Raw genomic sequence first — 9,756 nt, 5'->3', positions numbered from 1 at the left:
TTCAAATCACCGATGATCCTAGTGCCGAACGGACAGCACCTCCGCGTTCAACACACGTACGGAACGGAGACGTCTCCCATGCCTTGATCCAGCAAGGAGGAGGGAGAGGTTGATGGAGATCCAGCAGCACGACGGCGTGGTGGAAGTAGCGGGATTCCAACAGGGCTTCGCTAAGCGCTGCGGGAGGAGGAAGATGTGTCACGGGAGGGAGAGGGAGGCGCCAGGCCTTAGATTGGTTTGCTCCTCCTTTTTCCCCACTATATATAGGGCCAAGGGAGAGGGGGAGGCGCAGCCCTTGCCCCTTCCTCCAAGGAAGGGTGCGGCCAAGGGTGGGGAGGAGTCCATCCTCCCCAAGGCACCTCGGAGGTGCCTTCCCCTTGTAGGACTCTCCCCTTTTTTTCTCTCTTGGCGCATGGGCCTCTTGGGGCTAGTGCCCTTGGCCCATATAGGCCAAGGCACAACCCCTACAGCCCATGTGGCCCCCCGGGGCAGGTGGCCCCACCCGGTGGGCCCCCGGGACCCTTCCGGTGGTCCCGGTACAATACCGATAACCCCGAAACTCGTCCCGATGGCGGTCGTAGCTACTGGAGGGGCCACGTTGACCGCACCTCCAATGCCTTAATCGTCGAGGGAGAGGACTACTAAGGAGGTTATCGCGTTTGGTGGGATCATGGATCCGGTGTCGACTGGCAGGCGTGTCAGTAACAGGATTCAAGACCAACCAAATGCGGACGACTTGCAGTTAGGGCATGCTATGAGGGCAGCCAAGCTTCGAGATGTCGAGGCGACTACAGGTATGTCATTTAACAAGAGTTGTTCCATTTTGCATTTTACTGAGCATGAGATAATTAGTAAGGCCAATGACTTAGGTGTTTCACTCGGGTCTAATGGGAAGGAAGTTGCTAAATCTGTTAATGACTTGCTAGACTTAGAAGCTGAGCGAGCATCTGAGATTATTCGTAACGTTGCGGCCGTAAGACTTTGGCGTTAACAACTTAGGGATAATGGCTCTTGAAAGTTTTTGTAATGACCTGATGCCTACTTCGGAAGCCGAAGTTGAGGTAGAAGGGTCGGAGTCAGAGGGAAATGTACATACATCAACGCCCGACTATAAGGCCCAGGGCCACTCCGGTCTTAAAGATGTAGAAGTCGTGATGGATAAACCCAAGCGTTCCTGGAAAAGGAAGGTATATCCTACATCTTTCGTCCGTAGAAGTGCTAGAGTTAAGCTTCAGAAAAAAAATCATGATAACTTATACAAGGAATTTTTTGGGATAGTAGAGGTCTAGCAGACTTGGCTAAAAGAAGGTTCCTTGCAGAGACATCGATAGATCAGAAACTTGACTTTATTGCACTTCTCGAAACAGGAAGAGATAATTTCACCTCACAGTTCCTTGGAACTTTGTCTGGCGGAATCGATTTTGATTGGCACTGTTTTCCTCCTAGAGGAAGATCCGGTGGGATTTTGTTGGGGGTTAAGTGTGAAACTTTAGAGGTGATTAATGTGGTTCGAGGTGATTTTGCGGTTAAGTTTCAGGTGAGGTCAAAGGTGGATGGATTCCGCTGGTCTCTGGTGGCTGTATACGGAGCAGCCCAACCCGAACTTAAGCCTGACTTCCTAGCGCATCTGGTTAGGATCTGCGGGGATGAAAGACTCCCAATCCTAATTGGAGGGGCTTTTAATATAATTCGAAGGAGAGAAGAGAAGAATAATGACAATTTTGATGGCCGTTGGTCCCTAATGTTCAACGTGATTATTGAGAGTCTCAATCTCAGAGAGATTGAACTCACAGGTAGGCAATTCATATGGGCCAACACGTTACCCACTCCAACTTATGAGAAGTTGGATAGAGTGCTCGCTAGTGTGGAATGGGGAAAAAATACCCACTCGTGTCGGTGCATGCGATGCAGAGAGCGATCTCAGACCACACACCCTACCCTTGTTAATTAGTAGACTCGGAGGATGCAACACATATTGATAACAAAAACACTTTATCTTTCGAACTAAGTTGGTTCGAAAAAGAGAACTTCATTGTCATTGTAGCAAGAGAATGGGTGAAGCCTGTTAGTGGGTGCTCTAATTTAAAAAGATGGCAGACATCTACGACAATTTTTAAGGGGTTGGGCCAGAAACGAAAATGGGATTTACAAACAAGAAAAAGAAAGACTTATCCAACTGATCGATGCTTTCGACTTGAAAGCAGAATCGAACTTGCTTGATGTGTCAGAGCAAAGCCGCAAAAGCTGAAGCAGAGCAAAGCCTGCGCACCCTTCTTAGAGAAAGAAATGAAATGGGCCTTGTGTGCTTAAGTTCTTAAGGTCGTGTGATAACTCTAACGTGTGATAACTAGTGATTACCATAAAATAACTCTAACGTGTGATAACTAGTGATTACCATAAAATACCTTTTTCGTTGCACATAACTTATTTAGTTTTAAGCACATAAACTTCTCCCAAGCCAGAGTTTTTCCCGCCTGTTTGATCGACCTTTGTTTTAGGGGAATTGATCAATCATTTATACTCCCTCCGTTCCTAAATATAAGTCTTTTAGAGATTTCACCACAAACTACATACCGATGTATATAGACATGTTTTCGAATGTAGATTCACTCATTTTGCTCCGTATGTAGTCCATAATGGAATCTCTAAAAAGACTTATACTCCCTCCGTCCCAAAATAAGTGTCTTAACCTTAGTACAACTTTATATTAAAGTTAGTATAAAGTTGAGACACTTATTTTGGGACGGAGGGAATATTTAGAAACAGAGGAAGTACTTGATATATTTTGCTCCGTATGTAGTCCATAGTGGAATCTCTAAAAGACTTATACTCCCTCCGTCCCAAAATAAGTGTCTTAACCTTACTACAACTTTATATTAAAGTTAGTACAAAGTTGACACCTATTTTGGGACGGAGGGAATATTTAGGAACGGAGGAAGTACTTGATATGGAGATAGTAGTGTCCGCTAAACATATATACATACAATAGGTAACCAAGGTACCAGCTTGGTTAATTGCCATAATCTTATTTATACACCAAGGACCCTAATGCTCCCCTATAGTTTGAAGCATTTTATCTGAAAACTACAAGTTAAGTCGACCGGCCGGTTAATGATCATGTGTGCTGGATTGCAGGGGCTTGCTGGGCTTTTTCCGCCGTGGCCACGATCGAAAGCGCCTACGCAATCGCCAAGCGAGGCGAGCCGCCGGTTCTGTCCGAGCAGGAGCTCATCGACTGTGACACATTCGACAGAGGCTGCACGAGCGGCGAGATGTACAATGCCTACTACTGGGTCTTGAGGAACGGCGGCATCGCCAACAGCACAACGTACCCCTACAAAGAGACTGACGGCAAGTGCGAGAGAGGGAAACTGCAGGAACACGCGGCCACGATCAGGGACTACAAATTCGTCAAACCCAACTGCGAGGAGCAGCTCATGGCAGCCGTGGCGGGGCGACCCGTCGCCGTCGGGTTCGACTCCAACGACGAATGCTTCAAGTTCTACCAAGCTGGTTTGTACGACGGCATGTGCATCAAGCACGGGGAATACTTTGGCCCGTGCTCGTCCAACGACCGCATCCACTCCTTGGCCCTTGTCGGGTACGCCGGCAAGGGGGTCGACAGGGTCAAGTACTGGATCGCCAAGAACTCCTGGGGCGAGAAGTGGGGAAAGGAGGGCTACGTCTGGCTGAAGAAGGATGTTGATGAGCCGGAAGGCCTCTGCGGCCTTGCAATTGAGCCGGTATATCCTATAGTCTGATCTGATCTGATGAGATCGACTGCACTGGGCGTGCCTGAAACCTACGGAAATGGCATTCACCTATATTTTGGGTTGCTCTGTATGCATGGATGCGCCTACTATATTTTACTACACATATATTCATCTCCCGCCAATAAAACTATATGTCCTTGTATCCATTTATGCACGTTTATGCATATCTTAAATAAATTGGATGGATTGGTTATCCATTCTATATATGTCAAAAGTTCAAAACATGTTACTCTGTGGTCCGTATGTGTTACTCCCTCCGTTCCAAAATAAGTGTCATGGTTTTAGTTTAAACAATTGTACTAGGATATGACAAATTCAAAAAACAATTGTACTTTCCTTTTAAAAAATCATCGTATCGGTATTTGTTAATTGATTTTGAAAATGCAGGTAAATTTACTAATTAGTTGATGAGCTCTTTCTACAATTTCCCCCTTCTTAAACTTCCTTTTTTTGCGATGATAACTTTCGATCTATTCCTCAACTGTCAAGGTAGTACAAAGAACACCCAAAAAACATCTAGGTCCCTGGACCACCTAGTGATGACTATTAACACTAGAGCGAGCTGAAGTGGCGCATCTTCGCCCCTTCCTCATCGTAGCCGAGCAAACCCTGTTGTGGTAGACTATCGGAAGTCATCGTGCTAAGTTCCTATAGGACCAGCGTACCGGAATAGCAACTAGCGCTGATGAAGAGAAGTGTAAATCAGAATAATCCAACCTGTAGACACACAAATACAACAAACCAAGAAAGGATCCATGTGGATCCATCGAAGGCAAACGCCGACCGAATGCCATGAGATCCGCCGGAGACAAACCTCCACATGCACTCCAACGATGCTAGAAACACCATCAGAACAGACAGTAGGCGAGGAGAACTTTATTCCGTCTTCAGAGAGCCGCCGCCACCTGGTGGCGACACAGATGTGAAAGAATCAAGGGATGAGATAGATGGCTTGGTCAAATTTGATCGCTAGACAACATCCGCATAGGTCTTGTGCAAAGAAAATGGTCACGAATTTAGAAAGAGATGACCCTTTTGGGGGGGGGGGGGGGGGGGGTTGTGCAAAAAGTCGCCACATGACAGTGGTCAACCTACCACCCATACAAGTCAAAGCTAATACAATGTGGATAGGACGCACTTAGCTAAGTTTTATGATCCACATGCGCATTTTCATATCGTCGGGACTAACCTGACACTGGTCGAATAGTTTTAGGACTAATGATGTATTTTACTTATCTTTATATAGCACACTCTTATCAATATACAGTAGAAAAATATGTGGAAACATCTCTCGTCCCTTGATGTGAGCTACCCATGAGCATAGTCTACTTGCTCATGATATATCATGTCATGCAACAAATTTATTGATGTGCTCCAACGGCCTCTTTGTCCATGTTTAAAAAGTTACTCCCTCTGTTTTAAAACATAAGTAATACTCATTTAAAACAAACCTTTGAGAAATGGGAAAATATCATATGAAAACCAACATTCGATGGAAACCGGTGAAAACCATGCGAAAACGATGTTTTGAAGTTTCGGAAAAATCAGAAAAAAAATACGGGATGTTAAGAGAGTTATGTTCTATTGCCTTGCAAAATTTCAAGTTCAAACACATTATGAGATATGAGCTATGAAAAAAAATCATCATTGAATAGTGTCGAACAGTAGCATCACTATTCATTGCTGATTTTGTCTTTTTCATAGCTCGCATCCTATAATGTTTTGACTTCAAATTTCACATGACAATAGAATATCATCCTCTTAACATCCTACTTTTTGACAAAAAAAATTGAAACTTTCAAACATGGTTTCCACGAAGTTTCCTTTGAATATTAGTTTCTGTATGACATTCTCCCGAAAGAAATAACTACTATCGATATATGTGATATGTGAAGGAAATATGCCCTAGAGGCAATAATAAAGTTATTATTTATTTCCTTATTTCATGATAAATGTTTATTATTCATGCTAGAATTGTATTAACCGGAAACATAATACATGTGTGAATACATAGACAAACAGAGTGTCACTAGTATGCCTCTACTTGACTAGCTCGTTAATCAAAGATGGTTATGTTTCCTAACCATAGACAAAGAGTTGTTATTTGATTAACGAGGTCACATCATTAGTTGAATGATCTGATTGACATGACCCATTCCATTAGCTTAGCACCCGATCGTTTAGTATGTTGCTATTGCTTTCTTCATGACTTATACATGTTCCTATGACTATGAGATTATGCAACTCCCGTTTGCCGGAGGAACACTTTGGGTGCTACCAAACGTCACAACGTAACTGGGTGATTATAAAGGAGCATTACAGGTGTCTCCAAAGGTAGATGTTGGGTTGGCGTATTTCGAGATTAGGATTTGTCACTCCGATTGTCGGAGAGGTATCTTTGGGCCCTCTCGGTAATGCACATCACATAAGCCTTGCAAGCATTACAACTAATATGGTAGTTGTGAGATGATGTATTACGAAACGAGTAAAGAGACTTGCCGGTAACGAGATTGAACTAGGTATTGGATACCGACGATCGAATCTCGGGCAAGTAACATACCGATGACAAAGGGAACAACGTATGTTGTTATGCAGTCTGACCGATAAAGATCTTCGTAGAATATGTAGGAGCCAATATGGGCATCCAGGTCCCGCTATTGGTTATTGACCGGAGACATGTCTCGGTCATGTCTACATTGTTCTCGAACCATAGGGTCCGCACGCTTAACGTTACGATGACAGTTATTATGAGTTTATGCATTTTTGATGTACCGAAGGTTGTTCGGAGTCCCGGATGTGATCACGGACATGACGAGGAGTCTCGAAATGGTCGAGACATAAAGATTGATATATTGGAAGCCTATATTTGGACATCGGAAATGTTCCGGGTGAAATCAGGATTTTACCGGATTACCGGGAGGTTACCGGAACCCCCCGGGAGTCATATGGGCCTTATTGGGCTTTAGTGGAAAGGTGAAAGGGGCTGCCTATAGTGGGCTGCGCGCCTCCCCCCTCCCCTAGTCCTATTAGGACTAGGAGAGGTGGCCGGCCACCTCTCTCTCTCTCTCTTTCCCCCTTGGGAGTCCTATTTGGAATAGGATTGGGGGGGAGTCCTACTCCCGGTAGGAGTAGGACTCCTCCTGCGCCTCCATAGGGCTGGCCGCACCCCTCCCCCTTGGCTCCTTTATATACGGAGGCAGGGGGCACCCCATAGACACACAACTTGATCATTGAGATCGTTCCTTAGCCGTGTGCGGTGCCCCCCTGCCACCATATTCCACCTCGATCATATCGTTGTAGTGCTTAGGCGAAGCCCTGCGTCGGTAGAACATCAAGATCGTCACCACGCCGTCGTGCTGACGGAACTCTTCCCTGACGCTTTGCTGGATCGGAGCCCGGGGATCGTCATCGAGCTGTATGTGTGCTAAGAACTCGGAGGTGGAGGAGTAACGGTGCTTGGATCGGTCGGATCGGGAAGAAGACATACGACTACTTCCTCTACGTTGTGTCAACGCTTCCGTTGCGATCTACAAGGGTACGTAGATCATACTCTCCCCTCGTTGCTATGCATCACCATGATCTTGCGTGTGCGTAGGAAAATTTTTGAAATTACTACGTTCACCAACAGTGGTATCAGAGCCAAGTTTTTTATGGTTTGATGTTATTTGCACGAGTAGAACACAAGTGAGTTGTGGGCGATATAAGTCATACTGCCTACCAGCATGTCATACTTTGGTTCGGCGGTATTGTTGGATGAAGCGGCCCGGACCGACATTACGCGTACGCTTACGCGAAACCGGTTCTCCCGACGTGCTTTGCACAAAGGTGGCTAGCGGGTGTCAGTTTCTCCAACTTTATTTGAACCGAGTGTGGCTACGCCCGTTCCTTGCGAAGGTTAAAACGGAGTCTATTTGACAAACTATCGTTGTGGTTTTGATGCGTAGGTAAGATTGGTTCTTGCTTAAGCCCGTAGCAGCCACGTAAAACATGCAACAACAAAGTAGAGGACGTCTAACTTGTTTTTGCAGGGCATGTTGTGATGTGATATGGTCAAAACGTGATGAGATATAAGTTGTTGTATGAGATGATCATGTTTTGTTATCAGCAACTGGCAAAAGCCTTATGGTTGTCTCTATATTGCATAAGATGCAAGCGCCAAATAATTGCTTTACTTTATCGCTATGCGATAGCAATAGTTGCAAGAGCAATACTTGGCGAGACGACCCTGTGACGACACATTGATATAGATCAAGATGATAGAGATCATGGTGTCATGCCGGTGACGATAGAGATCATGACAGTACTTTGGAGATGGAGATCAAAGGCGCAAGATGATGATGGCCATATCATGTCACATATTTTGATTGCATATGATGTTTATCTTTTATACATCTTATTTTGCTTAGTTTGACGGTAGCATTTTAAGATGATCTCTCACTAATTATCAAGAAGTGTTCTCCCTGAGTATGCACCGTTGCCAAAGTTCATCGTGCCCAGACACCACGTGATGATCGGGTGTGATAAGCTCTACGTCCATCTACAACGGTGCAAGCCAGTTTTGCACACGCGGAATACTCAGGTTAAACTTGACGAGCCTAGCATATGCAGATATGGCCTCGAAACACGAAGACCGAAAGGTCGAGCGTGAATCATATAGTAGATATGATCAACATAACGATGTTCACCATTGAAAACTACTCCATTTCACGTGATGATCGGTTATGGTTTAGTTGATTTGGATCACGTGATCACTTAGAGGATTAGAGGGATGTCTATCTAAGTGGGAGTTCTTAAGTAATATGATTAATTGAACTTAAATTTATCATGAACTTAGTCCTGGTAGTATTTTGCAAATTATGTTGTAGATCAATAGCTCGCGTTGTTGCTTCCCTGTGTTTAATTTGATATGTTCCTAGAGAAAATTGTGTTGAAAGATGTTAGTAGCAATGATGCAGATTGGATCCGTGATCTGAGGTTTATCCTCATTGCTGCACAGAAGAATTATGTCCTTGATGCACCGCTAGGCGACAGACCTATTGCAGGAGCAGATGCAGACGTTATGAACGTTTGGCTAGCTCAATATGATGACTACTTGATAGTTTAGTGCACCATGCTTAATGGCTTAGAATCGGGACTTCAAAGACGTTTTGAACGTCATGGACCATATGAGATGTTCCTGGAGTTGAAGTTAATATTTCAAGCAAATACCCGAGTTGAGAGATATGAAGTCTCCAACAAGTTCTATAGCTAAAAGATGGAGGAGAATCGCTCAACTAGTGAGCATGTGCCCAGATTGTCTGAGTACTACAATCGCTTGAATCAAGTGGGAGTTAATCTTCCAAATAAGATAGTGATTGACAGAATTCTCTAGTCACCATCACCAAGTTAGTAGAACTTCGTGATGAACTATGATATGCAAGGGATAACGGAAACGATTCCCAAGCTCTTCGTAATGCGGAAATTGACGAAGGTAGAAATCGAGAAAAACATCAAGTGTTGATGGTAGACAAGACCACTAGTTTCAAGAAAAGGGCAGAGGGAAGAAGGGGAACTTCAAGAAGAACAGCAAGCAAGTTGCTGCTCAAGTGAAGAAGCCCAAGTCTGGTCCTAAGCCTGAGACTAAGTGTTTCTACTGCAAAGGGACTGGTCACTGGAAGCGGAACTACCCCAAGTGATTGGCAGATAAGAAGGATGGCAAAGTGAACATAAGTATATTTAATATACATGTTATTGATGTGTACTTTACTAGTGTTTATAGCAACCCCTCAGTATTTGATACTAGTTCCGTTGCTAAGATTAGTAACTCGAAACGGGAGTTGCAGAATAAACAGAGACTAGTTAAGGGTGAAGTGACGGTGTGTGTTGGAAGTGGTTCCAAGATTGATATGATCATCATCGCACACTCCCTATACTTTCGGGATTAAGTGTTGAACCTGAATAAGTGTTATTTGGTGATTGCGTTGAGCATGAATATGATTTGATC

At 44.4% G+C, this 9,756-nt stretch overlaps 1 pseudogene; it reads left to right on the top strand.

Annotated features, from left to right (window-relative positions):
* Positions 1-670: 670 nt before the first annotated feature.
* LOC125527028 (ervatamin-B pseudogene) lies at positions 671-4,045 on the top strand (annotated as a pseudogene).
* The last annotated feature ends 5,711 nt before the right edge of the window (positions 4,046-9,756 follow it).

This window comes from Triticum urartu, chromosome 2A (assembly GCF_056163025.1).
Source record: "Triticum urartu cultivar PI428250 chromosome 2A, HENAU_Tu73, whole genome shotgun sequence".
Taxonomy (NCBI): Eukaryota; Viridiplantae; Streptophyta; class Magnoliopsida; order Poales; family Poaceae; genus Triticum; species Triticum urartu.
Note: the sequence above shows the minus strand (reverse complement) of the source record. Positions and strands in the feature narration are given on the sequence as shown.